Source organism: Myodes glareolus, chromosome 4, assembly GCF_982192425.1.
Source record: "Myodes glareolus chromosome 4, mMyoGla1.1, whole genome shotgun sequence".
Classification (NCBI taxonomy): domain Eukaryota; kingdom Metazoa; phylum Chordata; class Mammalia; order Rodentia; family Cricetidae; genus Myodes; species Myodes glareolus.
The window spans coordinates 38,961,800-38,984,492 of NC_142029.1; the positions used below are offsets into that span (position 1 = coordinate 38,961,800).

A 22,693-nucleotide genomic window follows, 5' to 3' on the forward strand; every position below is an offset into this window, starting at 1 on the left:
AACAAAAATGACTTTATATAGAGCTTTCTGTATTCCGGGAACCAGTGTGTACTTTATCCTAACAGGAACCCTACGAGAAAAGTACTGCTACTTCACCTTCATGTGGTGAGCCGTGAGCGGGATAAGGGAGCACATGTCGCCTGCCACAGACACACAGAGTGACTGGCAGTGCTGGAACTCAGCTCGGCCACCAGGCCTCCAGAAGCCTTACTTATCTCTCCCACACCATCTAACTTCAAGGGAGAGATCTACTTTAAAAAAGAGATCAGAAAAGAACTCACAGGTCTTTTTACTTTGAACTTTTGAATGTAACTACATAAGCCAAGCATGGTGGCACATGTCTTTAATCCCAGCACTTAAGAGGCAGAAGCAGGTGGATTTCCGAGTTGTTCGAGATCAGCCTGGTCAACAGAGAGAATTCCAAGACTCCTAAGACTATGCAGAGAGATCCTATCTCAAAACAAACAAGCCAACAAACAGAAGAGCAAACCTCCCCCTGCCAAAACTACACAACTCTCATCGAGAGAAGGCAAAGCATGCTTTCTGAAACAAGTGCTGCTTTACTCAAGCATTTCCACTGACACCAAAATCGGCAAAGGTTTAATCAGTTTTGTGATTTAAACACTTTTTAAATTGATGATTAAGTAGAGAAGAAATCTAAATGATAACCGAAGCAAAAATGTGGCAGCCACAGGAATTACATTTTGTGGGTATGAAATAATGCTTGCTCCATGTCGTTTATGTATAGCCTTGAAAAGGAAGAGACATTTGTCATTCTTAAGTTGGTCAGTTTGTGTGTCTTTTTGGGTCGATGTGTGCATAAACACGTGCACAGAGGCACCAGACCCCTTAGAGCTGTGGTTACAGGTATTCATTCTGCACCTAGCTTGGTGTGTGGGTCCTGGGATCCAAACCCGAGTCTTCATGGCGGCACAAAAAATGCTCTAAACTGCTGAACCATCTTCTCCAGGCCTTAACGTTTTGTTAATGGTTATAGCTGAACACACATAAAAACAGAGTTAATATTAAATTCAATAGCCATAAGTCAGTGTACAAATACTCTTCAGTAATATTATGTTTATAAGAGATACAAATTATAAGCCACTAGCATGTTTTTAAGTATTCCTGCAATGCATTTTGTAGCTTTATTATTTAGAATGCTTTATTTCATGTTTATGACAAGGTCAGACGTCAACCAAGTATTTAAAAAATGTCTCACATTGCCTGCCTTGCACAATAAATGTTTGGGCATATTATAGACTACTTAAAATTAATTGTCACATAATTCCTACAGAAATTGTTTTGATGATGTCTAAGTTTTTATGGAATTTGTAGAGCAATATTTTTCTGTTTAAAACAAAAAGAAAGCTTGCATTTAAATCGCACACATTGTCCTGAGTGACACTGTAACTGCTTCACCCTTGTAGTGAGTAAGGCATGAATAAAAGGGCATCTTGTTGATTATCTACTGTTACTGCTTAGGGTAATGGAATGACTGAACTATGGTAGCCAGAAAAACTTGTTTAGCAACCTAAGGCACAAGTAGGTGAACACAGGAGATGGAGAAAATGAAGAGAAGGAAACAGACCTTTTCAGGTGCAGCTGGGAGCAAAACTTCTTCTAGAGAAGTAAAGTTTGAGGTCCTAGGGAATTGCTAAGTCTTACCACAGTTCAGGAAGTTCACTAATGTTCACTGCAATCTCTACCTTTCAATAGTTAACTCAGGATAGAAAGAAGGATGGATGATAGATGATAGATAGATAGATAGATAGATAGATAGATAGATAGATAGATAGATAGATAGATGATAGATAGATAGATAGATAGATAGATGATAGATAGATAGATAGATAGATAGATAGATAGATAGATAGATAGGTGGATGGATGATAGATGGATGATAGGTAGATAGATAGATATCGATGGATGAATGGATAGATGGTTCATCTGATAAAAGTGGTTGCTACCAACCTTGATGACCTGAGTTCAATCCCCAGAATCTATGAGGTAGAAAAAACAACAAAAAATTTCCTAAAAGTTGTCATTTGGCACACAAGCATGTGCAAGTGCACATACATGCACATAAAGAATGTAATAAAAATGTAAAAGGTCGGTGTCTTAGAGTTAAATGTATGATAGGGCATGGATAAATAGAGTATAGAAAGAGGTTTAATATGCAATGTGTTGAATTATTTCACTTAATTTTTATTCTGAATGTAACTATACCATTTTTATAAATAAGAGACATTATTGAACTTAAAGGCAGAGAATCAGGTAGGGCAGGTTGAGATTTGGACTAGATCTGTTTGAACAAACACTGTGCTTTAATAGCAATACTATTAGAGAGACGCTGCCTGGAGAGATCAAACTGACAAGACTTTGTTCAGGTTAGCTTTACCCTGAGTGGTTCAATCTATCCTCTAACTGTCAAAAATCCTTTTGGATTGTTTTCTTCACCCAACACTTATGCTTATACCTTGCATTATGTCAATGGAAAAAAATGACCCCAATCTTTAATAGAAAGTAAGGTTATGCACATGGCCTTCCAAATGCTCTCAGGATCCTCCCCCTGCTGGCATCCATCCATTCACTAGTATGGACACTATCATTTAGTTATCTGTCGTATCCACTGGACTGTTTACTCTTTGTCTCCTCTGAGTTCACAACCTTCCCCTATGAATATTTTTCATGTCAGTCTTTCCAGATGTTTGGACCCAAAGTTTAAAGGCAATTTTTATTCTTCTCTTTCTCTTATATCCCCACATTTATTTTTCTCAGTAAGTCTTATCATTTCCATCTTCAAAATAGGTCCCAAACCAATTATTTTCCAACTCTGCTATTCCTTCTTCTCTCAATCAACTCACTATTCGCTTTTAGCTGGATTGTTGCAACATCCTCTAATCTGACTCTGAGTTCTCATTCTTGTCATCCCTTGATCTTTTCTGTTTCCAAAAGCCTGTGTGATTTCAAAGGGGCAGGAGAGAGATAGAAGGAGAGAGAGAGAGAAAGAGAGAGAACAAACCAGATCGTACCACTGTGTTTGGAAAAAGAAGGAAAAAAGGAAGTGGAAACAGTACAGTTAGATCAGTTAAATAGTTTATATATATATAAACAATATATATGATAAAGACATACACATATTTGTGTGTGAGAGAATGTGCTCTCATTTAATAGTCTCCTTTCATGTAAAGCCTTTGTTTTCCTTCAGAGCAATAACCAAGTTGATAAAAGAATCAATGATAGCATACTATTGTTAATAAATAACTATATGACACATATCTCCAGTCCCTACTGAAATAAGGGATGCAGGTAACTCTTGCCAATGTCTCTCAGAAAGGAAACTGCTAGCCATTGTATCAATACATGCACATCACATATGAAATGCTCTTGTGGAGAAAGTAGAGGCTGGATTGTATCACCTATAACTAATTAATAAGTTACCAAAAAGGTAAGAGAAAAAAACTGCTAAATGACATCATCATGATGAATCTAAAACATTGGCAATTTATGGAATAAGGAAGCCAGTTTCTTCAATAAATAAATTTCACCATAAAAACATCACCTGAGAGTCATCTATAGGTTAAAGTAAAATTAAAATCATTTCAATCTATTGTTGTGTGAGATTTTGTTTGTATTCTGCAAATAAAGCTTGCTTGGAGTGAGGGGGTGGAGCTAGTCAACCATAGGGGTCTGGAGAACTATACAGAGAGACAGGAAGTAATAAGTGCAGAGAGAGATCTGGGCCCTTTGAGATTGAGGAACAGAGAAAGGAGGCTACTGATGTCTGCTCCAGGTTCTTCGATCGTCCAAGTTTTTACCCCCACATCTAACTCCTGATTTTTTAATGATTAGGATTAATTAGGTTAATGCTTCAATCAATGATTATCTATAGATTCAAATGAATTTACAAGAGATAACAATAAAAACTTTCATATTCATATTTAGACTTCATTTTGAATGAGACAATTGAAAAATTCGTGTTGTTGAGGAATTAGCAAATTTGAGATTTGATTACAGATTTTAAATAATATCTTTCAGAACATTCATCTTTCCAAAATACATATTGAAATATTTATGAGTGAAGACATAAATTAATGTGAGATTTGTATCAAAACATTCTAAGGGAGGAGGAACGGATAGAAGCAGGCTGGTGGAGAATTCATTGATGAAGCTAAACAAAGGGTACACTAGTGACTTTATCTTTGAAAATATTTGAAACTTTACATATGGAAATTTTTAATTCTTCTTTAAATTTTTAACTTCTCTAGTTCCTTAAGTCTCGGTTTCTTTCATTTCTGATATTTTAGCCTTCCTTACAGTATAATGGTACTCTGATATCTGTGGTTATGATTCTTCCATTCTTCCCCAGTTTACAAAATTAAATTTGTTAGACATTTTTAAAAATTTGTATTTAATAATAATCTAACTTGTGCTTTTAAAAAAGTATTCTTTCTGTTTTGATCCACATGTATTTGTGAATTATTTCTCTTTTTAAAGTCTAAGGACATACTCTTATGAGGAATAGAGAGGTGAGGTCCAGCTCTATGGTCGAGTCTTTTAATGAACACAATTTTGAAGCAGTTACTAGTTTATGTCCCTTCCGATGTAGGGGCCTGTGTACACCCTCATTTTTACCCAGAAATAAATGATGTACGGTTTCATGGATTTCCCCCCTTTCACTTCTTTGATACGTCTACTTTTCAACCGTTTTCCCAAATATATTGGTGTTAATCCCAAGCAGCAACTGTCTCCTTGTGTCCTTAAGATGGTATCTTTTGCCAGCATCCCCATTGTAAACTGCTGATGTCACTGAAGTCACCCAGGGCTTGTTCTTGGCCACATCATGCTAATTCCCACTCTTCTCAGGGTACCACTTTTGCTCCTCCCCACCCCCAACTCTCTCAGTATATCTGTCTCTTCAAGAGAAAGGGCGGCTTCAAACTAGCAAGGGCTTGATAGTAATCAAAAGAGTGGAGCTTGCATGCAATTTGAAATCTTTAGTCAATGCATTTTTTCCCCAACTAGAGAACAGTCCACAGCTAAGCAGCTTGTTCTCGTGATGGGGCATGACTTTATGAAATGACTGAGGAATAAGACCCTCTTTTTAATAAATCACCCTACTTTTTCAAGTCAGTGGCTATTATACTTATCCAGAAATAATTTAATATCCTCAATGTGCTGCAGAGAAGCTGGATGAGGGAGAGGTGGGCGAGGCAGGGTTACGTAGCTTCACAGTCAAGATTCTATCAGCATTTGATGTTGACTTTTTCTTCATCTTGGATTTATGTTACTAAAATATTGTTTATCTTGATTACTGATACTCTGGCAACTTCTCTAATTGTATATTAATATGAGAATTTCTCTTGCCTCACCCTAGATCTCACTCTGATAACTGGGAGCTAGAGAGCCATTTTGTATCTGTAAAGAAATGGTGACTCTTTCAAAATAGGATATAGCTGTTGACCTTTATGAGTATATTAAGCTTACATCTTTTTCCTTTGTTGTGTATGTATGTGTGTGGGAGGTGAAGGTGTGTGTTTGGCTTGTAAATGGAGGTCAGAGGACGATGTGGGGGCTGATGTACTCTTGCCATCATGTAGGTCACAGGTCCTGGACTCAAGTCATCAGGCACGGCAACAAGTGCCCTTACCCGCTGTGTTTGTTTTGTCTTTCTGAGTAATGAGGATATATTTATAACACCATTATACACTTTTCCTTTTCCCCTTCTGGTGAAGACCACCACGACTGTAAACCATCTTCTCTAAACCTTTGATCCTCGTCCACTGTAGAGAGACAAGGAATCCAGTGACACAAAAATCATTTTAAAAGTCATTTTCTTTCTAGCAGCTTTTGTGACTTGTTCTCACTTCACTACGGACAGTCTTGTAGTCACAGTCATGATTTTATATGGTAACACTACAGCCTCTAAACTTGAGAAAAATGAGCAATTAGTACATATACTTTGGTGGCATAATCCAAGTAATTTAAATAACACAGAGTTCATAGGCAGAGCACCATGAAGTTCTACTTAATAAGATTTTGAAGAGTTATGTGTAATTCTGCTCTAGAATAGACATAAATATTGTGTCTTAATGTCTAGTTACTGAAAATAAAAGAAGGATATGATGATTATTCTTGTTTGTCAACTTGACTACATCTGGAATCAACTAAAACACAAAAATGGAGGGCATACCTGCGAGGGACTTCTGCTTAATTTGAAGTAGGAAGAGCCATAGCTAATCCAGATCTTGAGCAGGAAGACACACCTTTAATACAGATCATTGGATCTGGGAAAACCCACCTCTAATCTGGGTCACGCCTTCTGTTAGACGTCTATAGAAGGTTATGGAAGAAGGAAACTTTTCATCTTTGCCTGCTTGCTCTTGCCTTGTTAGCAAGCTCACTCCATCACTGATATTAGAGTCTACTTCTTCAGGAGTCTTGCATGTATGCAAGATAAGTTGGAACATCCAGTCTCATGGACTGAGCAACTACGGAAGTCTTGGACTTTCTGTTCACAACCAGTCATTATTGGATTAGCAGGAGCTTAGCCTGTAAGTCATTCAAAAAAAAATTCCCTTTCTACACACAGACACACACACACACACACCCCCTTTTCAATACATATATATATATATATATATATATATATATATATATATATATAGAGAGAGAGAGAGAGAGAGAGAGAGAGAGAGAGAGAAATTCATTCTGTAAGTTCTGCTACTCTGGGAAATCTTGACTAGTACAAAGGATATGCATTTGGATTTTCTGTGAGTTAGGCTAACAACTCACAACAAATTTAACTAATTAGGAAGTTAAGTCCATAGTAATTTATCTTTAAAATGTACAGATGACAGCAACTTACACACACACACACACACACACACACACCCCTACACAGATAATAACAAAGTACCCTTCATAAAGATTATAGGATTTTTTTATTTGTAGCTAAGCACATGGTCTGTATTTATACACCAGTGTAAAATATCAATTTATTCTAAATCTAATAATGTTCTAATTCACAATGATAAATCTTATAGTTTTTAAAATAATTTAGTATTTTAATAGTAAACAGTTATTTGTCATAGCAAAAATTAAGCTCTAAGTAATTGTTAGTCATTTGCTTATAGAATCATGGATATGTCTGGCATTTTCTGACAGTTTGCTGTCTACCAGGAGTCCTATATTTGAAAATCATCAAGAGGGAAATCTTTGATCATACATGCTAGTATGAAGTTCCTTGGTGCATTTAGAAATATTACCACTATGACTCATTAATTCACTGAATTTGAGCTGCTTTATGGCAGCCCTTTCTCCTTAACCATCACCTTCCAGTTCAAACTCCTCCACTGGCGGGGTACCTATCCTGCCTCTCCCTTTTAAGGTTCCTTCTCTGTTCACACGCTGACAGTTGTCTCCCTGCCACCACACCAGTGGACCCTAATGCCCCTAAACCTGACCTGCTCTCCCCAGGGGACAGAGTACTCCTCAACCAGTTAACTCCTAGGTCTCTCAAGACTCAATGGATAGGACCTCACACGGTAATCCTCACCACCTCCTCAGCTGCCTAGCTCTTGGGACACCCACGCTGATACCATCTCTCCAGGCTCAGGACACTTGGTCTATGCAGCAGACAGGACCTTCCACCCTCCGATTTTCCAGGATACCACAATGAAGGGCCTACCTGCTCCTCATCCTGGTGCATTCATCTTTGGTAGTAACAATATTTTCTTCCTAGATACCTACCTTCTCGCTTCCCCCAAGGAACAGATGCCTCATGTCTACGGGATGACAGTACATGGGATGCCTTTCCAGCCACACCTCTCGCTGAGGACCCAACAACACCTAGCTCTCCCCTTTCCCATATCACCCTATACCCGCAGGAAGTAGCCAGACTTGAGTCAATGCCCCTTTTTCCTAGAGAGCCCAAATTGTTGATTATCACTTTAATTTTTATCATCTTTATATCCAAAGAGTCTGGAATGTTAAGTTGGGAGCATAGCCCCCAGCCCCCAGGCCTGAGAGCTGTATTGGTCTGGACTCCAAATCCCAGCAGACCAGGGTATTTAAATGAACTCCCAAAAGAGGAACAGGTGGTCCCATTTCCTTCCTCCTGGTGGTCACATTTGAGGCCTCCTGGTTCCCCCTCAGGGCCACCCAAGAGTGCAGGAATCCCATTAAACCTGGATATTTTAAATTTGGCTTGATTGGGAATTTGCATTGGCCAGCAGAGAGCTCACGTTAGGAACAATTCCTTACACAAAGTATTTTGCAAACACTCTCAGATGGGTAAAATGAAGAATTGGGTGAGATAAAGAAAGCAGACACTGGTCTCTGTTTTTAGGATGTTTCTAAAGAACTGAGTAAATCTATTTATTTAACAGTTTTCACAAGAAACAGAAAAAACCATGAACCATGGAATTTGCTGCCCAAATACCTCACCTTGGGCTCTCCTTCTTAGGGGTCACTTTCACCTGCCTCCCCTATCCCGGGGAGGACTTCCCACATTCCATTCCCCCCAAATGTGCTGCCCAAGTTCATCACACTGAATTGTGAGATGCTCCATCTAGGGGACACATGTGTGTGCCTCACTGTTACAGGACACTCTCCCTCTGAATGTAAATTCCACAAGGGGTTGACTTAGGGATGCCAACAACAAGAAAGGCTATGCAGATAGATACACGTCAGTATCTAGCTTCTGATGTCACAGCAGAGGGAATATTCACATGTTAGCAAGGGTCTTTCTCTCATGGGATTTTCTTATGGTCACACAGACCATGAGGGAGATATCCTAGGAATAACCAGACAAATGAAGGCAATTCTCAAAAGTGTCTGCTGTCTCCTTTTACTGGGCACATGCATGGACAAAAGTCAAGTTTTTAAATGTATTTATCTGGAGAGTTCCCAAAATAAAAAGATTCTACTGCAAAGCTTTTCATTAAAGTATATTAATTAAATTTATTATGGGTAAATTCATTTTCATAAGACTTGTTTAAAATAAAGTGGGCGTACATTGGGTAGCAAATTTAGTAGGTGCATAAAATCATCCATAGTCAAGTATGTCTGTGCATTTATTAACTCACAAAAGCAACCATCCCCACTGTTTGGAGATCCCATCAAGGGGGCTGTTTTTTCCCACTGGCCTAGGGCTATGTGTTGGAAAACACCCTTCTTGCCAGTACTCTCCACCAGACTAAGTGCGGCTTCATTTCCGTGAGGTCCCCTTTTTCCAGAACCTGCCATTAGGGCCCAGGGCCTATTCATTTGTCAGGAAGCCTGTTGAAGTCACAGTCCATGCCAGACTCTAAGCCTGACTGAAAGGGGTGAGGCAGTCCTAGCCTTCATGGGGTTTCTTCAGAGACATCCTTTCAAGGAATTTCCACATCCTTTTTTTTTTTTTTTTTTTTTTTTGACTCAAGAGTCTTATCACAGTAGACACTTTGTGGTAGGCTTTGAGTCCCCAGACTCAGCAGAGACTTGTAAAATTGGGTGGGATCCTCTAATGACCTTGGGCTGCTTTTTTTTTTAATTGGGGGCTATCTGACACCTTTCATCCTTTAACACCTGCCTTCTCATCTCCCTCAAAGAACAGATGCCTGAGGTCTCCAGGATGTCAGGAAACTGGATCATCTCCAACTACACCTCTTGCTGAGCGTGAGCCCACCAACTCCCAACTTTCCCCCTCCCATGTCACCCCATGCCCGCAGAAAGTAGCCAAACTTGAGCCGGTGCCCCCCTATATCCAAGGAATCTGGATATGTTTGGTTGTAAACCTCAGCCTCTAACATCCTTATCCAAAAAGTCTGGAATGTTTGGCTGGAAGCATCACCCCAGGCCCCTGGCACCTTTTATCCAAGGACTCTGGAATGTTCGATTGGACGTATCACCCCAAGCCCCTGGCACCCCCTTTATCCAAAGAGTATGGAAGGTTTGGGTGGGGCTTCAGTCCAGCTCCGGAAACCATTTTGGAATGTTTGAGTGGAAAGTTCCATTTCAAGCCCCTACCCTGGGAGTTGCCATAGGCCAGACTCCACCTCCGAGAAAACCCACCAAACAGTGACCCCTCCCCAGAGAGGGTCAAGACCACTCCCACAGGCTAACTGCGGCGTTAAACTGCCCCCCAGAGAACAAACACGTGGTCTTTGTGGTTCTCCTTTCTCCTCTCCTGGTTTCCCGGAGGGCCACCCGGGAGTGCCGGCACCTATTAAACCTGGGCTTTTTCTAATTCCTTTTGATTTGGTCTGACTTGGATTACTGCATCAGCGGAGAGGCTTATTGGGCAGGAAAAATTTACACCCCCCCCTTCAGAAAGTATTGCCACTGCGTTTTTGAAAAGCTTAAAATATGCTAAAATGAAGGTTTATTAAATAATTTCATAATTATATTAAGATTTACCTAGTTATTATTTTAGTAAATCTTGGGACATCTTTAAGGCTAATGGGGGGAATCAAAAGTCAAACTGATAAAAACTCTAAAATATCATCCTTAATTTTATATTGATTTTTGACTATTCTTAATCCAGACAAGAAAGAAAGCTGAACCCTTTTCAGCTTTCAGAAGGGTAACCAGTTTTACAAGTTAAGGGAGTGGGAATTAAAGATCCAGGCAGGCAGGCCAGTGGTGAACCTAAGATCTCCGTCACTGTTGAAGTTGGGAATCTGGTCACTATCAGCACAGAGACAAAACGTTGCTAGCAATGGGGTTACACAGGTGCACTCTGACAGCGCGGACCATGCCATTTGCCCCAAGGTTCAAAATCTACAGAATAAGTCATGTGAATCTAAAACAACACCGTGAAAACTAGATTCTTTTTTGAGACACAGCGCTCTCCAGTCCCATTGAGCATTAACTATAAACTGTTTATTTTGATATGCTTTGCGGAAATCAATGTTCCTCGACACTTTGGAAAAAAAAAAAAAGGCTAAAGCTGAACTTATTTTCACGGTTGTTTCATACAGTCCGAGCTTACTCCCATGCGGTGCTGGAAATCAAACCTGTTTCCTTAAGTATCCGTTATCACTGCTGCGCTCAAGTGTTTCAGAACAACAGCTTTTGGAGCCTTGCATGCTAGTCACTGCCAGCTCTCACAGGACTTCACGTTGCAGAGGGAAAGATCGGCTGCACAGGCATGAAACCAGAACAAAAACACAGAAAGCAAGATTTAGCCTGAAATTAGCAGCGCGCGTTTTGCTTTGTTTTTTTGCTTATCGAGAATTGTAAGTTAGAAACCACACGCTCAGCAAGGCTTCCTAGTCAAGGTATTGAGGACACATCAGTTGAACTGATGGTAAAAAATAAGGGCTTTCCCCCTCCATCAGAAAATCAGTGCTCGTCATACCACAACGAGGTGCATCCTGGTCCAGTTTCAGCCAAAGGTTCTGAAGCATCAGGAAAAGTCACAATAAATGTGATTTTTGAGGATTGTCACCATCCACTTTTGGTGAAACCGGCAGCCGTGAACTGAAAATCTGTTGTCCCTATAGCCCCTGTCAGTTAGTCAGGACGCTACAAATGTCCCGGTCCAGCTTCCCAGAGGCTCCGCAGTAACTCTGAAGAAAAGGGGTTCGCTGCAAAGGAAAAGCGTGTGCTCTGAAGTGGCAGCATCGCTTCAGTCACAGCTGAATGTGACTTCTTACTAGAAAGCGCATAGCTTTTTTGTTTGTTTGTTTGTTTGCTTGTTTGTTTTTAGTATAAACAGGTACTGAAGTTTGTTCCACGGCAGCAGGCCCTGCTCAACCCCTTACTCCACAGTGAATTAACCATCACATTCCTGCCCTGTCGTCAGAACAGAGGAAGGTGGATGCTGTGTAAAGCAGCTTGGAGCCACTAAGCGATGACGTCATTCTTCCCTTACAAGGTTCATTATTGTGCAGATTTACTTTGGGGCTGTGAGAAGAAGGGGTGGGGCTGACCTGGGCTGGCAAGGTGGGCCTCTTTGAAGAGGGAATTGTGTTCAACCCAGAGAAAACTGCACTAGGGAGAAAGCTGAAGTTGAAGAAAAAGCACGTGAGGTAAAGAAAAGATGTGTGTAAAACGCCCTCACTCTTTCAAACTGCCAAGCCATAGAGTTTACTCGGTACCCGGCTGGGATTTAAAATGGGATCTCATCAGATGCTCATCTGTAATTCAACCAATAGGAGGGAGCGCAACCAAACTGCCTGGTAGTTAGAGAACAACACTCTAGCATGAGCTTTAGAAAGGCAAATACTCCATAGTTTAAGAATGGTTTCTATCTTCAGAAAAAAAAAATTGTGTGTCTATTTGTATGTTTGGGTGTGTGGGCACAGATGAACGGTGCATGTGCATATATATGCACAAACACGTGGAAGCCCAAAGTTGACTTAAAGTGGCTTCCTTAATTGTTCTACAACTACCACATTGAAGCAGGGTCTTTCACTGAATATGGAGCTCAACCTTTAGGCTGGTCTATGTAGCCATCTTGCTCTGGGATCGCCTGCCGATTCACCCCCTGTGCACAAGATGGCCACCACACCGACCTGGCTTTTTCTGTGGATCCTGGGGATCCCAACTCTTGGTCCTTGTTAGGTTTCAAACCTAACAAAAGGCTAACTGAGGAGCCTATTAACTTATCAAGGTGACCATCAGGTTCTCCCAGCATCCCTCAGTCTCCGCCACCTAGGGGTCCTCCAGGCTGGGATACTCTGCCCACTGCCTTGAACACTCCTTGGGCTGCCCTTCCTGAGCTTCTCTTCCCCATAGAACTCAGCCATTTTGGCTACAGTGGTCCCCTTCTGCCCTTTAGCCCTCCTGGCCTTTCGGTTTCCCCTTTTGCCCTCCCTCTCTCCCAGCATGGTCCTGTTCAGTTTGCCATTCATGTCCACTCTAGACACTCCCCGATCTCTCCACCTCTACCTGCATATCTCCCTTATATCTGCAATAAAAACCTCAATTTCCTTTTCTTTCTTTCTTTTTCTCATTTAGTCCTCAGTGTTGCTGTGCAAACATTTTACTTGCTGAGCCATCTCCCTAAACTTTTTTTTTAACCTGATCTCCCCCACTTAAAAGTAAATATATGTGAAACAAAACAAAACATTTGGTTTGTTTTGGTTTGGTTTATTGAGACAGGGTTTCTCTGTGGAGCCTTGACTGTCCTAGAACCCACTCTGTAGACCAGGCTAGCCTGAAACTCACAGAGATCCACCTGCTTCTGCCTTAATCATGCTAGAATTACACGTGTATGCTACCACGCCCACCTTCTATGTCTAACTTCTTGATAATGCAGACTGATTAGAATCTTTAGTGCATGTTTTAAGGTTACAGTATAATAAATAAATGTGTTAGGTTATAAAGCTACTTTGGTAAACGTTACACAAAGCAACCTTCATTGCTAAAGTAAAATGACAGATATTAACTAACCATTGTCAACATGAATAGGGAAAATGAAATTAATGAAGGAAAGGAATGCCTCGGATGAGAGGGGCATCTTGGTTGCCTGGCTGAGTCTGGGTTTGACTTGGCAGATGGCTAGCAACGTGTTTTCTGACAGCTCTGGCTTCAGTCTCCTGCACTGCATGATAAGGATATGGACTCTAACTTGCAAGGTTATTATGAGAATTAAAGAATATGTGTAAGTAGAGACCTGGAAATCTGACATATGGTAGGCCCACAATAAATAAATAATAATGTGTTTATGCAAAGCTCATTCACTTTGATAATAGTTCCTTTATGAAACTTTGAGTAAGTGGTCTAATTTTGATCCAGAAATCATAAACCTCTGTGCTAAAAGGAACCACGGGATCAGGAGTGACCACTCCCGCACTCGCTCAGTTTCTGGAGATTGCAAACCTGAGTTAGCAGTTCCAGGGAGACACTGACTGTGCTCAAAACCATAAGAGAATCGTGAGTTACAAACAAATGGTAACAGCCAGAGGAAATGTTTTAGTATCTATGGAAGACTTTCTTCTTAAATACTATGACTGTCAATCACGGGCACGGTTTTCTTCCTTAACACGAAATGATAGCAGTTCAGATTAGTTTAAAACCCCATTGCTAAGGCTCATCAAAACGGATATTTGTGATAACTAGTAACTGGCTTTTCAATAAATGGTAGTAGTTATTAGGAGCCTCTTGAAGCTGAAGGACATGTTTAAGTGGTGACTTAACTCTGCTGATAGTGACCTTGTCTAAAAATATTCTACTCTAAGACCCTGAGATGCAGGACAACTTCTTTCTGAGCAGTTCTGCTTTAAGAAACTATCTTATATTCACGCTCACTGTTAGGATACAGTCATGCTTAGCCCCGCCCCTTGGGGACCTGGCAGAGTGATGCAAGCTGGGCAGTCAGTACCCTGTGCCTTTAAAAAGTAAAACTCCCCCTACTTCTACCTCTTCTCTCTCTCTCTCTCTCTCTCTCTCTCTCTCTCTCTCTCTCTCTCTCTCTCTCTTCCCCCACGAGGCTTCTCTGTGCTCCCTTTCTCTCTCTTTCCTCCCTCTCCCTTCCCTTCCCCCCTTTCTTCCCTTCCCCCAGTAAAACTCCTCACATAAGCTGTCTGCAAGGCATGTTTGCCCCTCACCCACCTAGGTTTGGACGCAGCCACCAAGGTTCAATCTCTACTGTATCACTACACTCACAACAAACACTTAATCTGCACGAGGAGACCAGCGATTGTGTCAGCATGGGGAACCCAGGGAACAAGGTAGACAAAGCCCTTGTCTTGGGAGAGCCACACTCTACTGTTAAGGGCCTGGAGGAAGGGAGCACAGAGTTGTTCAAATGATATAACTAAGTGAAGCTCACTCTCATTTGAGGCTGAAGGGTTCGAGAACTCTGGCCACACGAAGGGCAGAGGTCAGGGACTCTAGACAAGTTATGGCAATGCATGTAACACCTTGAAATGGGGATGAGCATAGGAGGCTCCAGGTTCCAGACAACCAGGTCAAGGTGAGAAAACAAAACCAAGAGAAACGACAGGTCTGTGTGAATGACTGGCAGAGCATTTTCACCAGGGAGACAGGTGCCAGAGGTAGCCCTGATAGGTCATAGGCATCACTGTGCAGTGGAGGGTTTTCTAGTTGGCAAAAGAAATGTTATAGAAAACCATAGTCATAAAAACAGCATACTTAAAATAGTTTTTGCTTTGGTATATTGTTACACTTGTCCTATTTTGTTCTTGGTTATTGTTATTAATATCTCACTGTCCCTAGAACTTTGTCAAATGTATATGTGTATAAGAAGAAAAACATTTATATTATGATCTCTATTATCTGTGGTTTTGTGCATCTAGAGGCAGTCTTGAACCCTGTGCATAAGGGAGGACTACTGTATATTGCTGCCTGGTTGTACCTTTTTGCATGGGAAATTTGTCGACATGGCTTCAAGGCAGATACTGGAATGGCACCAACATATAAGTATTACTTTCTGGTAATTGTATGTGCCGCAAAAGGCAGTTTGAGATTTGCTTTTGTTGTGACATATCGTTTGTCATGACTGACCAGTATGTGTAAGAAGATTAGAAAAGAGTTGATGCCAGGCGGTGGTGTACACCTTTAATTCCAGCACTCGGGAGGCAGAGGCAGGTGGATCTATGTGAGTTCAAGTTCAGCCTGGTCTACAAGAGCTAGTTCCAGGACAGGCTTCAAAGCCACAAAGAAACCCTATTTCAACCCCCACCCCCAAAATAGAGTTGAGAGGACCCAGTTTGCGATCCAATTGTAAAGACTTGGACTTTATTTTGATGCTTCCGACTTACACAAATTATATGTAAAGAGTTTTCTAAAGACCAAAGAGGTTACGGGTGGAACAAGTCATCCAAAAGAAGCTGTTGGACCCTCCCAGATCAGCACTACATTGGCACTTTAGATAAAAGTTCACTTTGGAACAGGGCAGCGGCAGTGGTTCTGAAAGAAAACACCAAATTCCATATTTTAATTTGGAAACAGAATCAATACAGTGTATTTGGTATCTGCATTTGGGAGGCTGAGAGATAAAGAATAATCAGGATTTTGATCTGAGCAATTAGAATAAGGTCCAAGCATTAATAGCCACTCAATAGGAGGAATGGCATTTTGGGAGTAGCCAAGAGTTCTTTTTAGGACACATTGAGTTGGAAAAGCATATCTAGCATCCAAATGGATTTTGGTTCTCCAGACTGAGTCTAAAGTGGGTCAACAATAATCCTAACTTTTCGGAGTGCTAAATCTGAAGACAGAGCATCATCTGGCTTCCCCTGGGCTTCATGACAGAACAGGTAGCACAAAATCAAGTCTTCTCAGGATTGCTCTTTATTCCAGCTGACCATGAAAGCAAGTGGTAAGATGGAGAGAATTCCAGAGCGTTTGTGAGAAAGACCTAGCTTAGCTTATAGCAACCAGGGAGTTTGTGTGTGGCTGGTCACATGCCAGCATACTATGTTTCATTTCAGGTTCTGCTCTGTATTGTGAGGAGTGGATGCAGAGAGGAGCCAGGTAGAGTGAGCATACAAGAACAAGATCACAGGACGATAGTCTGGAGGTGAAGTTTTCAGTTGGGGTAGAGAAGCCTTCCTCTAGGATCTCCTCCTGGAAGTCTAGAGATGCACTGTGCATTTCATGTAAATGTGTTGCTACATGCAACTATGCCTCTTTCTTTGAGACAAATACAACCCCAAACTCCTATGAGTTACAAATATCAGGAGTTATCAGACAAACCAAAAAGCAGGGGAGAACTGAGCAAATTAGGAAGCCCTGGAGGGAGGAACAGTGTATATAGTCCAGGGCATGGAGTAAGAACGCGTGCATGATTAGAGCACAGGATTTGGTGACATTGTAAGAAATGATGAAGGCTAAGAATAGCAAAATACTGCCCCTTATACTCCCATATCAGATGTGGAAGAGCCATAGACCTTTATTTTCCAGATCAGGTTAGTGTGTTTTCTTACTTGTTTAAGGAAAGGCTAAAGCTAAACTGAGCTGTCATCCCAGCACATGGAAGGTGGAGCTGACTGGGAGCAGAAAGAATAGGTAAGGGCACCTTTTCCTCTATTTTCCAAGAGCACACTTTTCCTTTGTGCTGTAGGAAGGAATCTGCAGGTCACACTGTTAACACTTTGTTCTGAGTTAGCCTTTCACGGAGATATGTCCTGGGAAGAAAGTGATGCTCAGAAGCCGTGGGAATCTGTGATCCTGCCACATGGAAGGAGGATAATGAGGGGAAGTGCAGGCACCAGCGTGAAGAGAAACACCAGCATCAAAGCTGGACTCTGCGGGGACAGGCAAGGCCAGCTCCAGCATTCCAGTTACACAGGCAGGATGAACAGGAGTTTGGGGTCACCCTTGGCTACATATTGAGTTCAAAGCCAGTTTGGGCAACATGGAATCATGTCTCACAAAACAGAAAAGACGTCTAGTTGGGTATGGTGGAGCATGTCTGCAATCCTAGGACTTGGAAGGTGGAAGCAAAGGACCATCAAAGGTTCAAGGCATTTCTCAGCTACAGAAGTTTGAGACCAGGACCATCAAAGATTCAACGAATTCATCAGCTACAGAAGTTTGAGACCAAACTGGGATATGTGAGAACTTGTCTCAAAATAAGCAATCATGTAAACAATAAACAAAACAAAAAAATAAGCATTTAGTAAACTCTTACTCTTCAAGAGCTATACAGAAATAGAAAGAAAATCCTTATGCGCAGTATTTCTGAACTTGAGAGAAAGCAGTTAAGACTAAAAGTTGACCTCTAGTTGAGTTGCAGCTGGAGCTCTAACGCAGCCTCTGAATATTATTTAACTAGTGTCTTAGGAGCTCACATCCAAGAACTAAACATGTTATGCATTGAGCACGAAGATCCAACCGTTGATTAATCTTTTCCTGTTCAAACCTTTCACCACCACAAAGCACTTTCCAAATACTAGCATTCCTGGAAGAAAAGACTGCACACTTGGTTAAGGAGCCAGAGGGGAGAAAACTACACACACTTGAAAGACCTCTGTCCAAGTTGCAGTTCCCTCTCGGTACAGGATGTGTAATGCTAATCTGAGAGCCTTCTTCCTCCCTGAACAACGGGCAGAAATGGAAATGTGATGGAGTCACTCACTGCAGTGCTAGCAGACAGCACAGCTTCCCCAGCCTTTCCTGAGCTCTTTCTTGGCATATGGACTGCAAAACACACTGACTCGATCTTCTAATGGTGGCAGCTGGCTGTCAGTTCAGAGCAACACTCCAGAGCTTGCCATTCAACAGAGTGATTCAACGTGATCCCTTTTTAATATCTGATTTTATCCACAGTGCTGAAAGACAACGTCCACTCAAAATGACGTCTGTGGCCAGAGGCTGCAATTTGCCACCTTTAAGTCGGTTGTTTCTGAAATTTGAATCCCTTTTCACTGTCTGGAACTTAGACATCTTACTAATGCCTCAGTTAATTGAAAAAAATATTAAAAGCTGGTTTTGTGTGCTCTGACATAAAACTTGTCAGATAGATCATTACATCCAACTTTACAACTGCCTGTGGTACAGACAATAAAATCTATGTATCAATAGATCAGAACATCAGAAAGCAAGTCGGTAGGAAGTGGTATTCGAGGTTGGCATTCCGACACCTGGGTAGCCACTGAGGCTGTAATCACCAACAGAAACTGCAGAGTACCATCATTTAGTTTATGTATATGAGTCCTCTATCTGCACACACACCTTTATTCCAGAAGAGGGCATCGGATCTCACTGTAGGTGGCTGTGAGCCACCATGTGGACGATGGGAATGGAACTCAGAACCTCTGAAACAGCAGTCAGTGCTCTTAGCCACTGAGCTATCTCTCCAGCCCTCCTGATGACTTTCACTGAATGATTGTAAAACCTCATCTGCTCCAGCTCCCGAGGGTTCACTGATTAACCAGAAAATAGACTTCCATTTTTATTTGTATATTTTTATTGTAATATTCAAATCAACTTTTGAACCTAGACATTAGAAAGTGAGCCTGTACTAGACTTTGTAAGTAAGGAAATTTGTATCTGGACTCCAGGAAGTAATATGCATATCTGTGGATAATGTGAGCATTATTGGTACAGCTCCCAACATCAGGATTTCTTTTCTTCATTTTTTTTTTCACCATTTAAAGCAGTTTGTTTTCATTCAGCTGTTGGGAAAAGAATTTATTCTCAACATTATTGTAATAGTCAGACCAAGTTGTGCTTATCCATAATTCTTTTCAAGATTTAAAGCATCTCCCATCATTTCTTTTTTATTTATTGATTTTTAAACATAAGAAACTACAGAAATATAATGAAAATTTACAGCCTTGGCAACATTATTCTAGCAGTTTTCTTCCAAATGATACTTAAAGTTACCACATATTAAATTTTTTCATGAAGTTTTGTGGCTAGAAATCAAAATACTGCTTTTTTTGCTTTCCAGCAATATATTTTACAATTATGTTTTATTTCTCTAATGTAGTTTTGCATTACATAGGGTTTATCTGTCTTTTGGAAAGTTATAAAGTAAATGCTACATTTTCCATGAACATTAACCAAAACCGTTCTATGGTTATTTCTTATGAGAAGAAAAGGCAGACCAGGCCAGAGGGAAACAACCCTGTCTACAACATGGTCAGTTGTTCGTCATGCCCACATGTGATGTATCTCTGCATGTCATGTGCTTGGTGTCAAAGAAGGTAAGAAGAAGTCATTGGATCCCTCTGGAACCACCTTGTGGGTGCTGGGAATCAAACCTGGGTCCTCTGCAAGGGCAACAAGTGCTCTTTACCACTGAGCCATCTCTCTAGCCCAAGACTTCACTTTTTCTTGGATACTCTGCATTGTCTTCAAAATATCTAAGTTTGATACGATGTAAATTCCAATTTCCAGAAACTTACATAGTTTTCCTTCAAGTGTTTAATATAGAAAGACAAGTAGAAGAAATGGCTACTTGGGGGTATATTTCAGTCACTTGATGTAGTTAGCACCTGGCATTTTACTCCATCTCTCCACTCTTGGAGGGAGAACCACACGTCACCATGTCCTCTTTGTGCTGAACTGTGGGTTCTTTCCTCTTTCCCCTCCTGAATTCATATGTCAAAGCTCTAATCCCTGATGTGACTGCTTTTAGAGATACAGTTTCGAGGAGGAAATGAAGTCCGGTCAGAAAGGAGGGGTCCTAATCTGACCTCCTACAAAATGATTCACATTTCTCTCTCTGTTTCCCTCCCTATCTCTTCCCTTCAACTGAAGAAAGCACTCAGTGAGGAGGCAGCCATCTTGAAGCAAGCAAAAGGAACTCCACCAAAACCCAATCATTCTAGAATGCTGACTTCAGATTTCCAGGCTATAGAACTTTGAGAACATGAACAGCCGTTGTTTAAGCCATCCAGTCTAAAGTATTTGCTATGAAAATCCACACACACTAAGGTATTCTTGAACCCTATCTAAGAATCCCTCTAGTCTCAAATTTCCCACATTTAATCTATCTGGGGTTTATATTACTCTATATCTTTGCCTTCTAGCCTCCTCTCCCAATGAGACAAATACTTTTTGTTTGTTTGGATGGATGGATGGATGGATGGATGGATGGATGGGTAGATGGATGGGTGGATGAATGGAGGATGGATGGATGGGTGGATGGAGGATGGGTGGGTGGATGGATGGATGGTTTCTTGGTGCTGGAATTTGAACCCAGTGCTTCCTGCATGCTGAGCATGTGCCCAGCCATTGAGTGGTACCTCAGCCTAAAGCCTGCTGTTCAGACTGCACACCCCCTTATATAGCCACTTGTTTCTATCCTCTTGGAGAAGCATTTTATCTAACCAGGATGGAAGACAAGCGATGGAAGCGGTAACTTCTTGATTGCATACCCTCACTAATACTAGTAGCCCTGGAAAATAACCCAATCCTTGCTTCTAAAACCCAAATGACATGATATTGACTCTTCTCTAGTTGGGGATCTTTCCTTTTCATCACTGGCTGCACTTGGTTGGCTGTTCGAATGGGACAGTTGACAGACATCACAAGGTTAAAAGACCTGGTTACTACCATTCTGCAGTATTTTATGACAGAACATAGGCAAATAATGATGTCAAAACTATTGTGATGAGTATTTTTAGAATATACTCCAAAGTGAATTAATACAGGAAACTGTCTCCATGGCAAACATGTATGTTCTAAGCCTAGTGAGATTATTCTTGACTCCTAGATTTCCATGTTCCAGTCGGACTGCTGTTTTGTTTCACTTTGCCTTTCCAGCTTGTATTTTGATGTTTTACTTTGTCTTTTCTTTTATAATGCCTCCAGAGACCACCACAGTGGGTTAGGTGGTCACTATTAAGCACAGTACATTATTTAGTGGGGGTCTCATGCCAGGACACTGCATAGACCTTAGTTTCTCTTGTGTCTGTGTCATCAACGGTTTCAGACTAGATGCTTCAGAGATAAACTTGAGTCGATGTTGAAACATGGGAATGTATTACTAAAATCAGAGCTCTTCTTTAGCCAGAAGGAAGGGAAAGAGAAGGAAGAAGGAAAAGACCAAAGGCAGGAAGGAGGGAGGGAGGGTGTGATGGCAGAGGAAGGAAAGGAGGGAGAGAGGGAAGGAGAGGAGAAGTGACATCAGTCTGGCCCACTCTCTAATAGAGTCAAACAGCCTGCGCTGAACTTGAACTTTCCATGGAAGTCAAAGCAAGTTCTCTGAAGCCAGTGGTCCCTACGAGTGAATGTCATAGACTGAAATACTGGGTTTGCTTCATTTTATTGCTGGGCTCAGAAGACATTTGAGTTGGAGACTTTTGTGACCTGTATCTAGATAACTGTCCACTTATCCATCTGTCTGGTTGTAACCAGAGTTTACCAGGAAAAATAAAAGTAAAATAAAAAACATCTTCTTGAATGGTACAACTTCTAAATATTTCTTGACCTCTTTGGTGAAAGAGAAACTTAGTGTTTTGGGAGCTATCTGGTATTATCCCAAATAATAGCCTACTGAAAGGAAACAACCCTTATGTGTAGAGGTAAATAAATATGCAGTGTATAGTGGTAATAAACTATGACCAATCTTTTAACATAATAAAAAAGCACAGAACAACATCATGTCCATTTGTAGTAATTAATTTGTAGAACTCTTGGATTGTATGAATTGAATAATCCTTGAAATGTGAAAAATAATTTCTGCACATATTGTCTTTTCACTCAAAGGGCAAAACAAGACAATGGTTTAGGAGGCTTTATTTAGCTGTCTCACAAACATAAAGCTTCACGACATAATTACCCTCAGCAAAATACACCCTAAGTAAAATACTGTATATTCTGGGTAGTGATATTTCATAAATCTTGCCTGAAGACCAGAATGCAAAACAGACCCACTAGTCAGCCTTCTAGGCCAGGCAGTGGTGACACACACCTCTAATCCCAGCAGCCACACTAGTTAGGCACAGAAGCCAGGTGCACACCTTTAATCTCAGCACTAGAGAGGAATATAAAGTAGGATGAGACCGGAACTCGCTCTCTTTCAGTCTGAAGACTTCATAGAGGTAAGAGCTTCCTAGTGGCTTGATTGTTGGGATTTAAGGTGTGTGCCACCACTGTCTGACCTGTGTGGCTGACTAGTGTGGCTGTTTTGCATTTCAGTCTTCAGGAAAGAAGGATGAAAACTCATAGAGAGAGAAGCTGAAGAACAAGGAGAGGGAGGACAGAGAAAGGGGAGAGAGGCTGGGGAGCCAAAGAGGCTCCCCATATACACATGGGCAACCCAATATCCTGCCAGCTCCCC

The 22,693-nt window shown here is 41.1% G+C and overlaps 1 protein-coding gene across 4 annotated transcripts in view; it reads right to left on the minus strand.

Moving 5' to 3' along the window:
• Filip1 (filamin A interacting protein 1) overlaps positions 1-22,693 on the minus strand; it is a 214,136-nt gene that overhangs the window by 20,217 nt on the left and 171,226 nt on the right. The window lies entirely within an intron of this gene.